The sequence below is a fragment of the Pristis pectinata genome, chromosome 13 (assembly GCF_009764475.1).
Source record: "Pristis pectinata isolate sPriPec2 chromosome 13, sPriPec2.1.pri, whole genome shotgun sequence".
Lineage (NCBI taxonomy): Eukaryota > Metazoa > Chordata > Chondrichthyes > Rhinopristiformes > Pristidae > Pristis > Pristis pectinata.
The window spans coordinates 33,883,281-33,900,720 of NC_067417.1; the positions used below are offsets into that span (position 1 = coordinate 33,883,281).

General features: G+C 40.0%; 1 protein-coding gene across 1 annotated transcript in view; it reads right to left on the reverse strand.

Moving 5' to 3' along the window:
• aktip (akt interacting protein) overlaps positions 1-16,254 on the reverse strand; it is a 40,787-nt gene extending 24,533 nt beyond the window's left edge. The window contains exon 1 of the mRNA XM_052028387.1: positions 16,148-16,254. The gene's annotated coding sequence lies outside the window, so the exon portion shown is untranslated. The remainder of the gene's footprint in view (positions 1-16,147) is intronic.
• Positions 16,255-17,440: the final 1,186 nt, after the last annotated feature.

A 17,440-nucleotide genomic window follows, 5' to 3' on the forward strand; every position in this document is an offset into this window, starting at 1 on the left:
CATGTCTTTCCCTTAAAGCCCCAAAATGGAAAGAATTGGATCCTGAGGATCTGTTACTCTTTAAATGCCATTATTTACTTCATTACTGTTACATTGCTTACATTAACTATATTCCTGATTCAATTTCACTATCTTGGGATGCCCCATCCCCCACTACAAATTATGAAATATTCAAGATATCCATTACTTTTACATTTATTGTCCAAGGGAACCAGAGTTACTGACCACCCTACTTGCTGATATAAAAATTTTGTGCATTGGCTTTGCTATTCCTTGCCAGTTTATTTTCCTTTCTACAGCTCTTAATGTTTGATCACGTTTTCTTCTTGTACCATTCTCAATAACCAGGACTTGTTATAGATTTGGTCTTTCCATTCTACTCTTCATTTAGTTTTGTATGTTCCTTACCCACTTATTCAGCTTTGTCTTTGTGGTTTTGCATCCAAGGGGATTGAACTGGTTCTGTATCATAAATTATATTCGTTGAACACTTTCCATTGTACCCTTCAACAGATTTTCCTAGTTTACTATTGGCAGTCTGATTCATTGTGGTGAACTCGCCCTCACCCAGTCTAGATTTTTCATGGTCATTTCCCCCTTTAAAGTGAGTGCAATGAACTTCATGATCACTATTTAGGAAAAATTCACAACTGCAAACTAATTCAGTTGCAAGAGCACATCTAAATAATTTGACTCCGAAACATCGTATTGGAGGAAATAATCATGAAATGAACATTAAATTTGCTATTATGGCATGAATGCTTATAAGGTAAGGTATCTTTATTAGTCACACGTACATCGAAACACACAGTGAAATGCATCTTTTGTGTAGTGTTCTGGGGGCAGCCCGCAAGTGTCGCCGTGCTTCCGGCACCAACATAGCATGCCCACAACTTCCTAACCTGCACGTCTTTTGGAATGTGGGAGGAAACCGGAGCACCTGGAGGAAATCTAATTTCAGATTGTATACATTTAGCTACTTAACAGCTACTGCCCAGATCTAGTGACACCTAGTATTAGAGTCTCAAATTTCAATTAATTCTCAATAAAGCCTCCACTGTCCATTATTATTTCCTTTCCTTGTGGGAGTGCTTCATCCTTAAGACTTCCCTCCCATTTTTCCTGTAGACTTGGAGCCAAGTCCTCATCATCTTGCATCACATGCTTCAGCAATAGCTACCATGCCATATCCTTTATTATTTTGGATCATACACTCAAATTAGTTCTTCAACTCTAATGTGTTAATTATTTTCCATCTATTACATTTCCCTTTATGTCTATAACTACTCTAGATTCTTTCTTTTTATCTTTACATATCAGCTATCCTTTAATTGATGACACTCATGTCTCCAAGTCAAAAAACTGTTGGTTCAGCCCCACGTCAACAGGTACAAAAACCCAGGCTGAGAAACTAGTGTATTCTGACAAAGTACTGGAACAAAAGATGCCCATTCTCAGAGAAAATGTTAAACCAAGGATGTGTCCTCTCTCCTAGATGAATATAAAAGGTTCCATTCTATCAATTCAAAAAGCAACAGTTATATCATGTCCACGCCTGTATTTTGTTCTCAAACAACAATCACAAAATAAAAAATCCTGCTCACTTTCATACTGGTGTTTCAAAGAGTTTGCTGTGCATAAACTGATAGTTACATTTTGTACATTACAACAGTGACAACACTACTGCCAAGGAAGTACATTTGAAAAATGCTATCAGACTGCAAGGTAAAGGAAAGTTTTATATAAACACTAATCTTTTATCTAAATAAATATATACTTCTCCCACTCCAAGTTAACCCACTCTCTATATACTAACTTAAAGCCCATCCTCCAATTCTACCTTCTACCAGAAGTCCTTTGTCCACTGATGGCCAATGATTTCTGCTGAACACGCTTTGGCAGGATTTGGATTCCTGTGATGCCTATTGGAACTGAATAATCAAAATGTTTGCCTAAACCCACATCAACAATAAATCTTTTAAAAAGGACTGCCAGCACCTGGGGAACTAGAACACAAAAATCACCATCTCTTTTGGAGAGAAAAGTACCCAGCAAAGCAGCAATCCATCATTTTCCCAAGAGACGGTTTAAATCCACAATGCAGGAATGCTTTGACTTTCTTCATTGACAAATAACAATTAATCTTTTGTTAAAATGTTGATTCACCACTCCCATCCTCCCACCACAGCACATGTAGAATGGTTGGAATCAAATTACAACCTGCAATACATGTCTCGGTATCAGGAGCAATTATTTCCATGGTACTGTTACGGACTCAGTGCATGTCCCTTTAAGATAGAGAGTGTGTGTGTATGTGTGTGTGGGGCGTGCTTACGTCAATAGAAAATAAAGGACGTAATGACGTTGTTGAAGAAGTCAGAAGAAGAAGAAGAAGGAGAGAGAGAGAGAGAAAAGGGAGAGAGAGAGAGAGAGAAGGGACAGAGACACCAGCCTGCTTGTTTTCTCTATCGATGGATGAGAAACAATAACTGTGTTTGCCATAGAAATCCATGTATGGAAGTTGGAAGTAATCTGGTGGAGTTCACTTTGTTGCTGACCTGTAGAAGGAAACAGGTATTTGTGTGTGGACGACCACGATTCGGATGCTTTTCGGGGTGAGGAAGTCACTACCGAGTAAACACTGAAGTGTCGTTTGGGGTTCCATCGTGGAACATTTGGATTTCGTATGTACTCTCTCTCTGTTTCTCTACATCTACGTCTTATCTTCAGACAACGGTGGTTGTTGAAGAAGCCCTTGCTCATGTTTCACCTTATGGCTTGCGGAACTGAACTTTAAGAACCATTCCTGAACTGGGAGTTTTGGACTTTGTCACACACACACGAAGAGTTTAGTTTTGGGGTTAACGTTCAAGGTTTAACATTTTTGAATTCTAACATACTAACATTTTTACTTTTATTTTTCATATTATCATAAGTAGTGATTAATAAAATAGTTTTTAACACTGAATCATGCTCAGTGTGTTTCTTTTGTTGCTGGTTCGTGACAGTACAAAAAAGGTACTAGCACAAACAAGTGTAATCTGGAGTCAGATTTACATCAGAACATGAATGAATAGCACAAATAAATTAAGAAATACTAACTGCTGTGTCATTAAGCATGAAACATGTTTGTGTGTAATGCTTCTATGCAGAGTTCAATGAATCAAAAGGCATTCACAAAAATTGGACTATGATTATGCTCACTTGAATGTCAACACACATTATACACAGGTTTACACACTATGTGGGGTCAAGTTATACTAAGATTTTGCACACCACACAAAAAAAAATCAAGTCCTATAGAACGGATCATTACTTGTATAAATGTGATGATCCATTGATTGCCAGAAGAAAGTTTCCCACATTTTGTGGGAAGTGCTCAGGAGATTACCAAAGCACAATGTGAAGTTGAAAAATACACAATGAGAAAATGTAGAGGCCGTCCCTGGGTTAAGAATGACTGTCTCATGGACACCCTTATATACCAATGAGCTCCCATATTATTATTGAATTCAAAAGCCTAACGTATGTACATATGTTCATTCCTACGAATAGCAGAACTAGTTTCCTCTCTTCCTCCATTTTTAGTAATTGTTCTCTTATCAGTCTTGTGCACTTTCAATGCCTTCATTACAATACTGTGGAGGTGTGGTTATCATATTGAGTTATTTTTGTGCATTTTCCAACTTGTGGACAAAAACTGACTTATGGATGTTTGTATAAACAGAATCCATTTATTACCCAGGGATGGCCTGTAGCTTGGTTTGAAGATTGATGCCAATTGTCTACAACCAGTGAAGGAAAAAGTAGAATCCATCACCAAAGTATCAAAGCCTGAAAATGTGAAAGGTTATTCCAGAAATATGCCCATTGCAAATATTTTCAGACCATTATATCACTTGAAGGATGGGAAATGCTGCAGAGAATAAAGTAACACATTTTATAAGATGAATGGGGGAAGTAATGCTCTCCTTGTACAGTGTGGTATAACATGCAAGTTGTGAGGGTGTGTCAAGTTATGATGTAGGTGCAATAATGACCCTTGTTATAGCCAATGAATCCACTGCCTTTGCCCATCTTACTCTCACAGGTGTACAAATGAAGAATGAAGCACTTGGAATAGTGTTTGTAATCTAGAAATTTAAGTTTTTAATTAGACAGCTCTTTAATCCTGGTAATAAATCTTAAACCATGATGAGCATGTCAGGGATACCTACTCTGGTGGCATCAAGAATACAAGATCCTTCCATTGCAGTACAATTACTAAATCAAATATGGTAATTCCAAGCAGAACACTATTGTGGGTGGTCTATTGCAGTTGCCACACAAGAACTGCAACATTGGAAGTGAAAATGGGAGTTAAATGTGATTGGCGAGTACTATCCAGTAACTGTTTGAAATAGCAGACAAGACCTATAGTACTTGAGAGTCTACGAACGGATAACTGAACAGACAAAATGTTACCATGTATAAACAAGGAACCAAAACCATTCCACAATCACATTTCCTGTGAAAAAGGGGTATATGAAGCAGGCAGCACAGCTGCTGCCTCACCCAGGTCCAGCAACCTAGATTCAGTCCTGACCTCTGGTGCTGTCTAAGTACAGTTTTCACGTTCTCCATGACTGTGTGGGTTTCTCTTGGGTGTTCCAGTTTCTAATCACAACCCCAAGATTTGCAGGTCAGTAAGTTAATTGGCTACAGTAAATTGTACCACTTACCCACACAATAAGGGGAGAATAGATTACAAGGAAAATTAGTGTGACGAATGGGATTGCACTGTGAACCAGCCTAGACTCGATGGGCTGAAATAGGCTATGTTGTAACAAAATACGAAATAGAATACAAAATAAATTGGGTCACAGAGTGATAAAACCCTATTAGACTGAGGCAAAATATGTTTGCCAAATATATTAAAGTTTGGTCAGTGTGAAAGCAACTACAAGAACTTTTGTTTACTGGCCTCATTTGGATAATGATCTCAAAGCATTGGCAGAAACTGCATTTGCTCACCAAAGTTGTACGAAAAAACCAACCAAAATTCTCATTTGCAGTCATGATCATGGCCTATGAGTGCGTGAAGTCTTGCGAGAAAAAGAAATGACAACTTCCTGGTATTAATTGATCGTAGCTCAATGTGGATTGAAGTGAAACACGTGGGATCATGTACTCCTGCTGAATACACTGTGGATCAGTCAAGATACAGTGGCATGCAAAAGTTTGGGCACCCCTAGTCAAAATTTCTGTTACTGTGAATAGTTAAATGAGTAGAAGGTGAACTGATCTCCAAAAGTCAAAGTTAAAGATGACACATTCTTTTCAACATTTCAAGCAAGATTAGTGTATTATTTTTTGTTTTGTACAATTCTAGAGTGGAAAAAAGGTAAGGAGCACCATGCAAAAGTTTGGGCACCCCAAGAGATTTGAGCTCTCAGATAACTTTTACCAAGGTCTCAGACCTTCATTAGCTTGTTAGGGCTATGGCTTGTTCACAGTCATCGTTAGGAAAGGCCAGGTGATGCAAATTTCAAAAGCTTTATAAATACCCTGACTCCTCAAACCTTGTCCCAACGATCAGCAGCCATGTGCTCCTCTAAGCAGCTGCCTAGCACTCTGAAAATAAAAATAAATGATGCCCACAAAGCAGGAGAAAGCTATAAGAAGATAACAAAGCGTTTTCAGGTAGTCATTTCTTCAGTTCGTAATGTAATTAAGAAATGGCAGTTAACAGGAACGGTGGTGGTCAAGTTGAGGTCTGGAAGACAAAGAAAACTTTCCGAGAGAACTGCTCATAGGATTGCTAGAAAGGCAAATCAAAACCCCCGTTTGACTGCAAAAGACCTTCAGGAAGATTTAACAGGCTCTGGAGTGGTGGTGCACTGTTCTACTGTGCAGTGACACCTGCATAAATATGACACTCATGGCAGAGTCAGCAGAAGAAAACCTTTCCTGCGTCCTCACCACAAAATTCAGTGTCAGAAGTTTGCAAAGGAACATCTAAACAAGCCTGATGCATTTTGGAAACAAGTCTTGTGGACTGAAGAAGAAAAAAATAGAACTTTATGGCCGCAATGAGCAAAAGGTATGTTTGGAGAAAGAAGGGTGCAGAATTTCATGAAAAGAACACCTCTCCAACTGTTAAGCACGGGGGTGGATCGATCATGCTTTGGGCTTGTGTTGCAGCCAGTGGCACAGGGAACATTTCACTGGTGGAAGGAAGAACGAATTCAATTAAATACCAGCAAATTCTGGAAGCAAACATCACACTGTATGTAAAAAAAAAAGTTGAAGATGAAGAGAGGATGGCTTCTACAACAGGATAACGATCCTAAACACACCTCAAAATCCACAATAGACTACCTCAAGAGGCACAAGCTGAAGGTTTTGCCATGGCCCTCACAGTCCCCCGACCTAAACATCATCGAAAATCTGTGGATAGACCTCAAAAGAGCAGTGCATGCAAGACGGCCCAAGAATCTCACAGAACTAGAAGCCTTTTGCAAGGAAGAATGGGCAAAAATCCCCAAACAAGAATTGAAAGACTCTTAGCTGGCTACAGAAAACGCTTACAAGCTGTGATACTTGCCAAAGGGAGTGTTACTAAGTACTGACTGTGCAGGGTGCCCAAACTTTTGCTTCGGGCCCTTTTCCTTTTTTGTTACTTTGAAACTGTAAAAGGTGGAAATAAAAAAGTAATCTTGCTTAATATATTAAAGAAATGTGTCATCTTTAACTTTATGCCTTCTGGAAATCAGGTCATCTTTTACTTGCTTAGCTATTCACAGTAACAGAAATTTTGACCAGGGGTGCCCAAACTTTTGCAGGCCACTGTATACGTGTTTGCAGCAGTTTACCTGAACAGCTCTTTTCCTGACAGTGGCCCTTAGTTTCAATCAACTTTGTTCACAAATTCTATGAAATGGAATTGCATTAAACATACAGCAGTGGTTTCATATCTTCTGCTTTCACATAGTTACTCTGACAGCTCATTCATTTGCTCTAAGGACATTCTCAAGTAGTAAGTGTTGCAAGAATATTCAAGACTCGTGCTGAGTTATCAGTTGGGCAATTTCTTAAGGTGCATGGCAACTCAGCACACTAACATGGGACACACAATTGTAGAACCCTTGAGGTTGAGAACACACTTGTGCTCGTTTAATCAGAATGTGGATTCTGGAGTTGAGCAGAAGCCCTCAAGTCAAAAAATGTCACGATGACACTAATCTGAAAGAAGAGAACTTTCCAGCAACACCAGCATGTGTGTGTGTGCTTGGACCACTCTACAAATGCATCTTATCCAAGTGGGAGATAGGAACCAATGTGTAGGTTTGCAGAACTTGAGATACATGGTTAAGATTAAAGACAATTAAGTCATCACATAGATCAAACGATCCCTGCTAGATGAAGCATTTCAGGATGTTGAAACCTTGATCATTAAATTGTGCCAATGTGTTCCAGTGCAGATGTCATGAAGTAACAAACAGAACCTTCTTGGAGCTACTAGTCCAAAAACTAATTCGATATCCTAAACTGTAAGGGTGATCAGGCTAAATGTAGTGTAGTTGATTAAATGTGTATATTGATAAGTTACATGTTGCTTTAAGCTTTGGTGTTCTCTAATTCATTACCGAAAATCCCAAGAGTATAGTATAGATTTTCCCCCCGCAATGCTTTAAATTATTGACACATCATTGCTTCCATCATCTGTCTTTAAGTCACAACTTTAATTTTGCCTGCCTTGGATTACATTTGACTACACAAGATCTATGTTGATGTTCTGAGTTAACACATGAACATTCACCAATACTTATCCTGTTATATGTGCAAAGTCAATTGAAAGTAGAAGGGCAAGTTGAGAAAGTGGTTAAAACATGATATGGAATTCTGGACTTTATAAATAGAAGCATAGATTACAAGAGTAAGGAAGTCACAATGAGCCTTTATAAAAACACTGGTTCAGTCACAATTAGAGAATTGTTCCAGTCTGGGGAATTAAATTTTAGGAAAGCTTGCAAAAGAGATTTACCAAAGTGATTCTGGAGATGAGGGACTTCAGTAAGTGAAACCAAGGTTGTTCTTCTTGGAGCAAAGATATTTAAAAATCAGATTATAGATAGAGTCAAGAACTAGAGAACATAGATGATGATGATTAGGAAAAGAATCAAAAGAATGACAAGGAAATAAAATTCTTTTAAGTGAACACAGCAAGCAATTAATGTCTGGAACATACTGTCAAGAAGAGTCAGGGAGGCAGATTCAATTGTAGCATTCGGGGGGGGGGGCTGGATATCTATCTGAAAGGAAAGAATTAGCAGGTAAAAGAGGGCAGGACTAGCTGGATTGCTCTAGCACAGCTGGTACATACTTAACATACTGGAAAGCATCCTTCAGTGAGGAAACCATTGTCTGGTTATAAATAGTTTTAAAAAAACTGTGCGGGTGTTCTATCATTGACGCCCCAAAGCACGCAATATACTGGTACGTGGGTGCTGTGATCCTATTAGACAGCAAAATCACATGTTGGAGTGACTCAAACACAGTTTCACAGACATGTTTGTAGCAAGTCTTGTAAGTGTCCCAACATGTAGACAATTTCTACCCCATCTTGTAAGTAAACCTCTACATGTTAGGATACATTTGCTTTGTCTCTATACATTCTGAAAACAATACACTGACTATTTACCCCAAGAAGTAGTACATTTAAAAAAAAATTGTAGATGCTGGAAATCTGAAAAAATAAAACAGAGAACACTGGACATACTCGGTAGATCAGGCAGCAACCGTGGAAAGAGGAACAGAATTAATGTTTCTGATCAATGACCTTTCATCCTGCACTGGTTCTGATGAAAAATCATCAACATGAAACATCAACTCTATCTCTCTAGAGATGCTCTCTGACCTGCTGAGCATCTCCAATATTGTTTGATTTAAGAAATATGGTATTATTTAATTTCTTTGTACTAATAATAGTTTAGTACCATGATTACTTCTGCACAGGAGTCATTGAATTTCCCTCATGCAAAGATGGAAATTTTAGCCCACTGTCACAGAAAAGTTGATTGTGTTGAACTGGTGCTTCATTCAGGAATTTAGTTTAAAATGAAATGTATTGCAATTGTTCAGCAAAAAGAAGTGAGTCTTTCTAAAAACCTATGAGGATCAGATTCATATGCAACTTATAGGACTGCAAGCATTGTTCAGAACAAAACAGTCCTCACAGCAAAAGCACTGGTATCTCTAATACATGATGCAGAAAGCTACTGTATCAACATTACAGGACCAGTCATGCAATATATACTCTCAAACACAAGCCAGTAGCAACTTATTCTGAATACACCCAACTTAAAAAAAACAAGAATAAAACCTACCTGGGAATGGGCCAAGACCTGAAATTTGATCTCAGGTTTCAGTGTTATAATATTCACAGACTTTAAATTATTTATATAACTGGATAACATTTGCTGTTATTGAATGTTCACACATAATACGTGGAGAGCCTTGTAATATCTAATGTGCCCCAAGACAAGCAAAATATAAATGGTTTAGAACATTAAATAATGGGTTAAAGATAGACCCGAGAAGGAAGGAAGGCACATCCCAATAATTTGAAGTTCATGGGATGTGCCTTCCTTCCGTCATTTAGAATCCCTGGCAAGGCAAAAGACTGTTTCAAAATCAATTTCTCTTCCTCAGGTTAACATTGAAGTTTAAATGGCAGAGCAAAGATTACTGAGCTTCTGGAACTTAATATAGCTAAAGAAGACCCAATGGAATTTCACAACTGAAAAGCATAGGAGGCAAGAACATCTTTACACATTAATGGAGTTAATGCATTGGATTTTAGGGTAGGGAATTAAAGAAATGGCTGAAGTGATGTTGGCAGGATCAGAGGGTGACAAAAGATACACATCTGTCATCTAACAATGTACATTATCTAATTTCGGACACTCTAAATGGACTTGTTAAAAGACCCACAGAAAAACATTAGGAATTCCCACGACCACTGAAATGCAGTAATTCCATGAACTGCTGCGATTCCCAATTCAGATTCAGCAATATTAATTGCTAAAAAAAAACACAAGTAGTTTACTGCTAACTTTGAGAACCAGCCCACATCAGTTTTCCTTCCCCCTCAGCTCTACCGTTTGGATTCCCTTAAAAGTCTTCCAGGATGATTTTATGAAACATTTCTACTTGGAAAAGGGGTCAGATTTAACACTTCGCAATCTCAACTGCTGCAGGAGGAAAAGACGCTAGAATAGAACAGATAGGATCTCAGTGAATGAAGAAACAGTTGATATTCTTAAGGAGCAACACACACAAAGTGTGCTGGAGGAACTCAGCAGGTCAGGCAGCATCAATGGAGAGAAATAAATAGTCGATGTTTCAGGTCAAGACTCTTCATCAGGACTGGAAAGAAAGAGGGCAGAAGCTAGAATAAGGTGGTCGGGGAAGGGGGGAGGAGCACACGCAGGCAGGTGATAGACAAGTCCAGGTGAGGGGGGGGGGGGGGGGGGGGGAAGGTAAGAAGATGCAAGAAGCTGAGAGGTGAAAGGTAGAAGAGGCAAAGGGCTGAAGGAGGAATCCAGCAGGAGAGGGCAGTGGACCATGGAATAAAGGGAAGAAGGTGGGGAATAGACGGACAGATTATGAGGGCGGGGGAACCGGGGAAGACAAGGGGATGGAGGTTACCAGAAGTTAGAGAAATCAATATTGAGGCTGTCAGGTTGGACAGAGTTCCAAATGAGAATGAAGTGAAGTAACATCATTGGGATTTGGAGTTTAATTTATATTACAGAACAATTATAATTGCAGACTGTAAAACAAACACCAAAATCCAAGTTTCCTGCAATCGAAAGATTAAATGAAAAGAAAATAATTCAGAGACAAAAAGTCATGGGGAAATTTGGCTGGTAGCTTGGTTGCTGATGTGAAGATAAAGCTTTAAAGCTTCTATTTTTTTTAAACCCTCCATGTAGCATTCTTTTAACATATTTAACCCAATAGGCCAACTTAAATGACATCCACCTGAAGGTACTCAAACTCAATCTTGAGAAATCCTTTTAGATTAGTATGCTGGCATGTGAGCAATGTAACTTTTATTACGTGTGGAAAAAGTGTGCAGCAAGTTGTATTAAATCAAAAGTGATACAACAGTCCAAACTATTTCTAACTAGGAGCTACATTCCCAGTGTTCTATCTCATCTTAGATATCAACATATCTGTAGAAGTTAGTTGTTACACTAGCTGTAATAATTGTTCCATTTCTTCAGCGGTTTGTTCAAGTAATCAGACTTCAAGTTCTTATCTACTGCTTAAGACTTTGCAAAAGGAGATTGTTACAGCATCCATATTCTAGGCCCCATTTTTAAAAATATTATTCCAAATATTTGTCAAATTCATAGCATGTTTAAGTTAATTTTCATTTCCAAATTTCACTTTAGAATTTCTCAAAATTTATCTAAACCAAAGATGCAAAGCAACAATACATTAACTTAATAATGTGATTTTCATGGCTTTCAAAATATTTAAGCTAAAGAGCCTCTCATTTGTGAATACAAAGTAAAGTAATAACCGCATAACTGAATCTAGTTTTGAAAGCTCACACAAAAATTACAACGTTGCTAAATTAGTAATTTTACAAGTTTCAGAAGGTCATGCATTCAAGTTTTGCTTTGGAAATCAGAATTTGTAACAATTTGTCCAAAAATGAGTTGATTATGATCTCTTGCCACCTTCATATTAATGAGAACTTACATTTCTATAATTTTTTAAATACAATTAGATTTTAAGTTATTATTGCCATACAGACAAATTCAGTGGTCAATCCATGCAAAGCACTATTCCACATGGAGCAAATGAATGATCAGCTAACTTGTTTCTTGGATGTTGTTTGGAGGGAGGAACATTGATAGGAGATTATATTGAATCAACCAAATCCTCAATTTTTACCAATAGTAACAAGTCCCCTTGTCTGGTTGCTCTTATCAACTGGCATATATTCCACTCCAAGAGATCAGCTTTGCCATTCTTTGTTTTATTCATATGGTGGACAAGTACAGCAGTGTATTATTCAGGAACACCATACAAATTTGAATCTCATCAAAGGAGCACATAGAGATCACATTTTAAAATTGAAATACTAGACTGCACTGACTATTGCCAGCCATTCCAATGAATACCACTAGTGTTCGGTCATTTAAGCAGAAGCCCCAGACTTCTGCACACATGTAAAACAAAGAAATCTGGGACAGATTTAGACATCTGAATGGGTGGGTTTGCCCTGTTGCTGGACTCCCAGTGCTTCTGGGAATTCCCAGCAGTGGGGACATCTCTTCCTGGATTTGTGCTAGGCCAGGATTTAAGACCCCACTGCCCTAAAACCTTCACTGAAATCAAAGGTTTAAGGGCAAAAAGATGCAAGTTACTTCCTTATTTTTAAATCTGTTTTGTGTTGGTGTTTCAATTAACCACAAAAACAACAAAATTACATAGCTTATATTTAAAATCCACAAATGTATTTAAATCAATTGCACCTTTTTGCTTAAAAACAGCATAAAGCCCCATACACAGCTTTGCCTGCTGTCAACGGCATTCAGGACAGGACTTCATCACTGTGCTGCCCAAGGGCCTGTCGCTATCCACTGCCTCTGGAAAGGAGCAGTGCCAGGGGACTACAAAGGGCCTAAAATACAGGCCCTCCACTTCCAACACAGACAAAAGCAGGCACGAGCAGACAGAGGGTGCTGAAAGAGAAAGAAGTCAAATTTTCCAGTAGATTCCATTTGGATAATGGAGCCATCTTAACAATGCAAACTTGAAGGTCTGTCACACAGGTTCAGTTTATTCAGAATCTGAACTGCAGATGAACCCAATGCAAAAATGCCCTTTGAAGTTTGCTTAATGCAAGTACAAACTTCCTAAAATTTAACAACAAAGTACTGGAAGCCATAACAAAATAAAACAGCATCTTTATACCTCTCTGTTCAGTGGATTGAAATCAGTTTGCAAAGTAGCAGATAGTGAGGCAAGGTCGATATCCTCCACTCCCCCCCACCACCGCATGCCCCCCATTGCTAACCCAGTTGGAGAATTTATTTTCATAAATTCACGATCTGAAAATGCTACAATTCAGTATCAAAAGTTTGCACAGAGACATTTTCTACCCCACTGTGATAAGACTATTAAACGGTTCTCTTATACAATGAGATGGACTCTGACCTCACGATCTACCTTGTTGTGACCTTGCACCTTATTGCACTGCACTCTCTCTGTAGCTGTGACACTTTACTCTGTACTGTTACTGTTTTTACCTGTACTACATCAATGCACTCTGTACTAACCCATTGTAACTGCAATGTGTAATCAATTGATCTGTACGATCGGTATGCAAGACAAGTTTTTCACTCTACCTCAGTACAAGTGACAATAATAAACCAATACCGATTATCCCCAATGTTAAACCATTTTTCCTCCCTGGTTGACAGAACACTGGCACTATTTGAGAAAGAGCTAGGTAGTTTTCCCAGCACTCTAATAACCTCAGCCAACAGGGAATAATGTAGATACAAATGCACAAATGTGTTTGTACATTACTTTATCATAACAGTGACGACATTACAAAATAAAATCTTGATTGCACAGCAGTTTGAGGTTCAAAGGCTCCATGCCACTGAAAATCCTTTCCAAAGTTCATTCCACCAACCCTCCCTCTCCAAATTATTTTCTTTTAGGAGCCAACTCTTTGAACAAGTTTCATATCACACATCTTTTGGCAGTTTTAAAGTTAACTCAGTGATTATAAATTCTGCCTGCACAATAACCATAGTAATGCTCAGCTGTCTATTCAGAGAACATGATTAGTAATATTAACAATTGAGAGCCAATAATTTTAGAGTTGTACAGCATAGAAATAACCCCTTCAACCTAACATGTCTATGTTAGCCATTATGCTTATCTATACTAATCCCACTTAATTCCATATCCCTCCAAGCTTTGTTCACTCAAGTACTTGTCCAGATGCCTCTTAAATGTTGTTACTGTTTCTACCTCCACCACCTCCTCTGGCAGATACCAACTACTCAGAGAAAGACTTACCTGACTGATCCTTCAAATCTCCTCCCTCTCATCTTAAGCCCATACCCTCTTACTTTAGACACCCCTAACATGGGAAACAAACACAAGCTTTCAATCCTTTCTCTGCCTTTCATAATTTTATATACTTCTATCATGTCACCTCTCAGCTGCCTTTGTTCCAGGGAAAACAGAGGCAGCCTATCCAATCTGGTTGTTGTTGTTTTTACACAGCCCTCCAATCCAGGCAACATCCTTGTGAATCTTTTCTGCACCCTCTCTATTTTAATTATATCCTTCATTCAGCGTGCAACCAGAACAGCACACAGTACTCCAAGTGCAGCCTAAACAACATTTTGTACAACTGTAATACGATATCCCAATTCTTATACTTTATGCTTCAGCCGATGAAGGTAAACACACCACAGGCCTTCCTCACCACTGTCTACCTGTGTTGTCACTTTCAGGAACCATGTACTTGTACCCAAAGGTCTGTCTGATCAATAACACTCCCCAGGGCTCTGCCATTCACTGCCCATGCCCTACCTTTGTTATCTACCCAAAACGTACCACTTCACACTTGTCAGAGGTAAATTCCATCTACCACTCCCTTGCCCACTTTCCCCAGTTGATCTATATCCTGTTGTAACCCGAGGCAACTTTCTTCACCGCACCAACAATTTAGGTGCCATCTGCAAACTTACTAATCATTCCTTCTACATTCTCAACCAGATCATTAGTACATAATATTTTTTGCAACTATATAAAAAAAAGCAGACAGAATGGCAGAGAAACAAAGGACTGCAGATGCTAGAATCAAGAAGAAAAATACTATGATGTTGGAGGAACTCAGCAGGCCAGGCAGCATCAGTGGAGAAAAGCAGGCAGTCAACGTTTCGGGTCAGGACCCTTCTTCAGGAAGATCCTGACCCGAAACGTCGACCACCTGCTTTTCTCCATGGATGCTGCCTGGCCTGCCGAGTTCCTCCAGCATCAGAGTGTTTTTCAGACAGAATGGCAATCACACCAAAAGTCACTACAAATTACATATTTTCACTTCAGATTAATATCTTAGATACTTCCTGGAATACAAATAAAAATTACATTTACACTAAGTATGCATCACTAAAGACATTATTTCATACTGCATAATTAATTTGAAATATTTCAATTGACCACTTTACTTGACATACCCCAAGCTGGCATGCGAGACAAAAGAAAACAAAAGCTCAGAAGAAGTATTTATATCATGTCACCTCTCAGCCTCCTTCAGGAGGGTTTGCCCACATTTTATTATTACAAAAAAAAGGTCAATTGTAATGCATACTCTCATACATAGAAGGTCAGCACAATACTGAAATAAGTTTCAGGTACTTGAGACCACAGATATCGTTTATAATATATTCCCAAAAACATCAATGGTGACTGATGTGATTTTACTTAGATATTCAAGAAACAAATGTCAGCAGCTCTGCTTCTTTTTGCTCCTATTAATCATTTTTTTAAAATCCATTTGACCAAGGTTCTGAATGACTACCGGATAGTCATCCAACAGGCTGTCCAACTTTAACTCCTAGGGTGGTCCCTGAGCGAGTGGGTGCCAGGTAAATGCTGGGTACTGCAGCTGCCAGGCTCGTTTTAAAGGCATGGACATGTCAGACGGAGCTTCTGGGATGAAGTGATGAGACCACCACCTACTGGTGGAGGGGCCCCAGATGTGGGCCGTGCACCTGTCACCAGCTCTGCCCTCTGGCCCCAGACCAACACCTGGCGGTTCACCTCAATCAAACCAGGAGCCCCGCCCCGGACACCCTATTGGCCACCGAAACACGCACGTCAACCACAACTGATAAACGGATTGGCCGGGACAGCTGTCAGTCACGCCAAAGAGGGCCATCGCCCCACCGTCTTCCCATTGCCGCCACCAGCTCCCGCTGCCCCTGTGGGCAGAGAGACAACAGCGGCCGCGGCTTCTCAGCAGGTGGCGCCTGTCAGCAGCGGCCGCTCACATCTGCACAACGCGGAACATCTGGCCCCTTGACACTGGTATTCTTGGAAGCGGCCGCTCTCTTACCCGATAAACTCCCCACGCCACCGACTCGCCCGCATCCTCAGCGCTCGCCGATCCCACAGCCCATTAAACACAGCCACGCCGGAAGGCCTACCCCTCCGCTTCTGATTGGCGGCCCCGTTCCATCCGCATTCTCTTCAGGAGAGCGGGCCTTCTCCTATGGGGCAGGCGCCTTGTCAATCAACTGCGTCACAGGGGTGGGGCTTGTAAGACCACGTGATCTCCCTGTTGTCACGGACGCCATTTTTAATTCCAGATAAACAAAGCAGGCGCCGCCTGGTGGCGCCGGTGATGTCCTCAGACCACCTCCATCTGAGGGCACAGGTTCACACTGTTGTCTGCCTTTCCAGATCAGTTCCAACCTGTGCTGGGTTTCCAAATCAAATGCAAAAAAAATACATTGAAACAAAGGGAGACAATGTGCTTGGCAAGGATTAAGAAAGCCCTCCAATGACCAGCTCAGTGACAGGATCAGCGTCCTCTTTCAGGCCAACACCAAGCACATTGAGGTCCAAATTACACGCGGTTGGTTACAATTGGCAGGCTACTTCATTCATGCTGAGTCCAGATGAGGGGTCTCGACCCACAATGTCAACTGTCCATTTCCCTCCATAGATGCTGCCTGACCTGCTGAGTTCCTCCAGCATCTTGTGTGTAACTGCCAAAGTAGCATGCTACAACAACCTCCGTCAGGGCATGATGTTATTGGGTAGAGGTTACCAGGCAGAGGAAAATATTCTGCGATGTTTTGAAAGTGTGAATTTCCTTATTACCAAGATTAAAACCCATTTGGTTGGCTGCTTCTGTTGTTTCCATCCATTTTCTTGGAAAAGGTATAACATCACTGTGGACTTCTTGGGCCTAAGACTGCTCAAAATGGAGAAGAAACATTCAAGATGGCATTGAGAAACTCAAGTCTATCTGTAGGAGTACACAGGAACCCAGCATAAATGGCAGAAGGAGTGTACTATTTCCCAAACTATCCACATGCCTGCCCAGTCCCTGCCCTAAGCCACCTATGGTGGAGTCTGTGGGTCCCACATTGGCCTCATCAACCTCGTTAGAACCAACTGAACTGGTGTGAAGCAAGTCATCCGTTACCCCAAGGCACTGCCTAAGAAGATAACATAGCTCTAAGTTAAGCAGCAGGAGATTTAGAGGGGACTTGACGAAGAAATCTGGAATGCACTGCACCTGAGGGGGTTGTGCAGGCAAGTACGCTCACAACATTTAAGAAGTAATTAGATGAACATTTGAAACCCATTATTTAAAAGGCTATGAACCAAGTGGTGGAAA